Here is a 5,000-nt window from a genome sequence, read left to right as displayed (position 1 = left end):
TCTCACTGTTTTGTTTAAAGGCCTTATTATTTTCATTTAGTACTGCCCTTCAGAAGCTACATAAGATATTTACATGTTTCCCAAAAGACAAAATAATAACAATTGACACCAATCACCCTGTCCAAAAGTTTACACCCCCCTGGCTCTTAATGTACTGTTACCTTCTTGAGCATCAGTGAATGTTTGTACCTTATGTAATAGTCGTGTGCGAGTCCCTCAGTCGTCCTCAGTGTGACAAGATGGATCTCAGCACCATATAGTTACCGTTGGAAAGGGCTCAAATATACAGAAGAAAGTAAAGAATATGCAGGACCTGGAGGATTTTCCTGAAGAACAGTGGGCAGTTTTAACTCCTCAGGACAAACAAGGGACTCGTGAAGAACTCTCACAAAACATAAACACAGTCATGGATCATCTAGGTAACAACACACGGTATTAAGAATCAAGGGTGTGTAAACTTTTGAACTGGTTCATGGTAAATTCAGTTATTATTATATATTTATATTATTATATGTAAACATCTGTTATGTGAAATAGCTTATTCAGGACAGAACTTCATAACAATGGGTAAGAGCGAGGAATGTAGCTGTGACGTGCAGCAAAAGGTTGTTGAGCTTCACACGATGGGGCGTGTCTATAAGAAAATAGCACAAGCGTTGAAAACGCCCATTTCACCATCAGGGCAATAATTAAGAAGTTCCAGTCCACTGGAAATGTTATGAATCGACCTGGAATTGGACGTGTGTCTGTATCGTCTCAACACACTGTGAAGAGGACGGTTCGGCGCACACAGAGAGGTAGCCGTATGGAAAAGTCCCTCATGCCCACGGTTAAATATGGAGGAGGATCTTTAATGTTTTGGGCTGTTTTTCTGCCAGAGGACCTGGACATTTTGTTAGGATACATGGCATCATGGACTCCATCAAATATCAACAGATATTAAATAAAAACCTGACCGCCTCTGACAGAAAGATTCAAATGGGCCGTGGTTGGATCTTCCAGCAGGACGATGATCCAAAACATCAAAATCAACACAGAAATGGTTTACTGACCACAACATCAAGTTCCTGCCCTGACCATCCCAGTCCCCTGACCTGAACCCCATAGAACACCTGTGTGGTGAACTGAAGAGGAGAGTCCACCAGCGTGGACCTGAAATGTGAAGGATCTGGAGAGGTTCTGTCTGGAGGAACGCCCTCAGATCCCTCACCATGTATTCTCCAACCTCATCGGTGTTATAGGAGAAGACTCAGAGCTGTTATCTCGGCAAAGTACTGACTAAAAGGGTGAAAATGTTGCACACCTATATAAGTTATTTTTTTTATAAAGCTGTGTTGTGTTTGTAATTGTTTGATATCCATGAGAGCAGAGTATTCTTGTGAATTTTTTTAACAAAAGGTTAAACAATAAAGACAATTTTTCACAGCCTTCTTTGCTCATATTTACCAAGGGTGCCAATATTAATGGAAGGCACTGTAAATCACTGACTACTCTCACCCACCTACTGATGCAGTACAGTAACAGTGTCCATCTTTGGTTGGCACACAGAGCTTTTACGACCAGCTGTAACAATAAAAACCCTTTAAGTCACTGCCAAACTCTTTGGGTTAATTATGATGCATTCAGTCCATGTTCCCTGACCGAGGCGTCACGCTACAGCAGGTGTGCAGGACTTTCAGCCGTAATGATGCTCCTTGTGTCCTTGCACACAGCACTAAATATATCCATCAGTGATAGACGTCCACAGCTGGTATGTCTTCAGGAAATAGCAGGTATAAAAATGGCATCTTTAGTTGTGTAAGTATCTTCTCAGACAGCTCCGACTGTTTGTCAGGTGCTTTTTTTTTATCAAAGAATTTTTATTGGAAAACTGCATTTTACATATTATAACACCCCATCCAACAACGCCACCATATCCGGCCCCAACAAAATAATCACAGCCAAAACCAAAAGAAAAGGGGAAACAAAAAAAACAACAACAAACAAACAACCAGAAAAAAACAAAAACACACAAACAAACCAAAAAACAAACAAACAATTTTAAAAAAAGATAAAAAGTAGGATGATTATTATTTACCGTCTACGTTCCCTCAATTCACCTCCAGGGGGCGTACATCATTGAAGTAGGTAATAAATTGTTGCCATTTTCCCCAAAAATGATTCACCCCTGCCTCTGATGTTGTACTTGATTTTTTCCAGTTTTAAAAAGAAGATTAAATCTTTAAGGCAGACTGATATCGAGGGGGTTGTGGAGAGGTCCAAGACAGCAATATTCTGCGCCGAGCAAGTAACGATGCAGAACCCACAACACTAGCTTCTTTATGGTTCAGAGGCTGACGCTGAGATGAAACACCAAAGCTGGAAATTAAAGGACAGACGTCCGATTTGATTTGAAGAACGTCGGACATAGTCTCAAAGAAAGAGTTCCAGAAGTTCTGCAGTTAGGGACGGAGTGCAAACATATGACTGAGGTCACAGGGCGAAAGTTTGTATTTTTCACACGTCAGGATCATTGGGATATATTTTAGACAGTTTACTCCTAGAGAGGTGAGCTCTATGGACCACTTTAAACTGTATGAAACTAAGTCTAGCACAGGACGTGGTGGTACGTATATTATCTAACGCTCTGCCCCAGTAATCATCCTCAAGCTCCAGGCCCAATTCCTCTTCCCAAGCACTAATGGGTTTGATATTGTAAAAATCGTCCTGTGACCAGATCGTTGTATATATCCGTGAGATAATGCCACCGTTATGAGGATTCAGCTTGAACACCTCTTCCCATGCAGAGTTTGTAGGAATACCAGCGAATAGGGAGGAGACACAATGCCTAATTTAAAAGAGACGGAACAGGTGAGACGGAGGCAGGCTGAATGACGAGGATAATTCAGGAAAGTTTGCGAACACATTATTAATGAAAAGATCCTCAAAGCGTTTCAGACCCTTCTTTTCCCAAAAAGAGAACGTGGAATCTGTAAAGGAGGGGGAAAGAGGTGGTTATTACGTATAGGTGCCATGGTTGAGGCCGAGACGGATTTAAAATGACGGTGTGTCAGGTGCTTTAAATTATCCTTCTTCTCTTCATCTTGAAATGTTGGATCCTTTGGCATTTCGTGGTCTCTATTCCCCCTGAGCGAGTGCTGTCAGCACCAGCTTTTTTGTGGTGAAGTCAAGCTTCGACTCAACAATGTGGCAGGGGCTCAGCACCAGGCTTGGTTTGAGATCATGTGAACATTGTGTAGAATGAATCAAACAGTGAACATTCCCCAAGAAACCCATTAAGACTGGGTCGATCGTTAGATGCAGAGATAGACGGGTAGCTGTAATGTTCCTTGTGTCTTTTGAAATGGTAATAGTGGTCTTTCTTTCAGTGACGCTCTTATTGGCAAGGATTTCCCACAGATGTTAACGCTTCAAGAGATTTCCAACACTTCAGTTGTGTAGATGGTGGCATAGGACTGAAATCTGGAGTTCTGAAACCCCTGCAGCTGTTCGGGGTGTAGAACTCGGAGGTTCATCTTCCCAGCTGCAGCGGAGACTCTTCAGTTAATGTTTTTTTTGTTGTTTTTGTCCTTTTGTGGGTTTTATGGTCACACAGAGTTTCCATAACTCTCCACTTCTCTAATGTCGCTGTAGAGGACCTGGACGAGGCTCGCTCTCGGCTCGGACATGCCACATGTCTTCTCTGGATCGGAATTGTGGACTTCATGAATAGTTCATTTGCTTTTACAGACTAAAACCTTCGTCTGGTCCCAGACCCAATGTATTACAGCAATGCAATGTTACCATGTAGTCTACTATCCTACATGTATACCTGTAAATGGAAATCCAGCTGTGGAATAGAAACGTCTGATGAGATATATCTTCTTTAATTCCAGACTGCTGGGACTACGGCTGCTCTTAACGCCATACAGACTTCATATAAATCCATAATGAACTTTTTCACAATATCTGTTGTTACCCAGATGAGGACGGGTTCCTTCTGAGTCGGGTTCCTCTCAAGGTTTCTTCCTCTTAAAACATCTTAGGGAGTTTTTCCTCGCTACCGTCGCCACTCAGTGGCTTGCTCAGTTGGGATAAATTCACACCTTTAATATCTGTATACCATGTTGATATTTCTGTAAAGCTGCTTTGAGACAATGTCTATTGTAAAAAGCGCTATACAAATACAACTGAACTGAATTGAATTGAATATATTGATGTATTGGATTTCCCAGTGCCGGATTGTTCAGATTCCTGCCTGCCAATTTCATCTCCGTGTTAGAGAGAAAGGTCAGCGAGTGGCGGACGTGGAACCCGACTTCTGTCAATAAGACATCCTTCACGCCTCCTCAGGGGCATCTCGTAGCATGCCGTGTTTAAGACCTGTTATTACACACGAAGGTCATCTATAAATAAATGATAAGGGCTGTCACAGAAAATGAGTTCTGGCTCTTAGGTGAGGTCCAAACAAATTGTGTTTAGATCAAAATGTATTTTTCTTGTTTTTCAGGGATGATAACGCATACAGGGGTGTAATTATACCATCATGATGAGATGATAGTCATATACTGTAAATATTTCACACAGGTTAATTAACTAGAACAACCTCACTGTTTAACTATGTTCTGTACATATATCATCCAACTGTACATACCCCTCATCTGCAATCCCTACTGTCTACATTTTCATATATTCACTGACACTGTATTTTTGTAACTCCACTGTACATATCACTTGCACTTACGCTGCAGTACTTACTCCTGCACTTTCTGTATATATATATATCGCTATATTCTTGCACTTCTGGTTAGATGCTAACTGCATTTCATTAGCTCTGTACTTGTACTCTGCTTAATGACAATAAAGTTGAATATAATCTAATCTAATCTAGGGCAGGGGTGTCCAATCTTATCCGGATAGGATGTGTGGGTTTTCATTCTTAACAAGCAGAAGCCACGCCTGAGTCTATTGAAAGCCAAGATCAACTGATTAAACAGGCGGAATCAGATATGCCTCCTGCT

Source organism: Ictalurus punctatus, chromosome 13 (genome assembly GCF_001660625.3).
Source record: "Ictalurus punctatus breed USDA103 chromosome 13, Coco_2.0, whole genome shotgun sequence".
Classification (NCBI taxonomy): domain Eukaryota; kingdom Metazoa; phylum Chordata; class Actinopteri; order Siluriformes; family Ictaluridae; genus Ictalurus; species Ictalurus punctatus.
The sequence above is the reverse complement of the archived record's forward strand: the minus strand, read 5'-3'. Positions refer to the sequence as shown.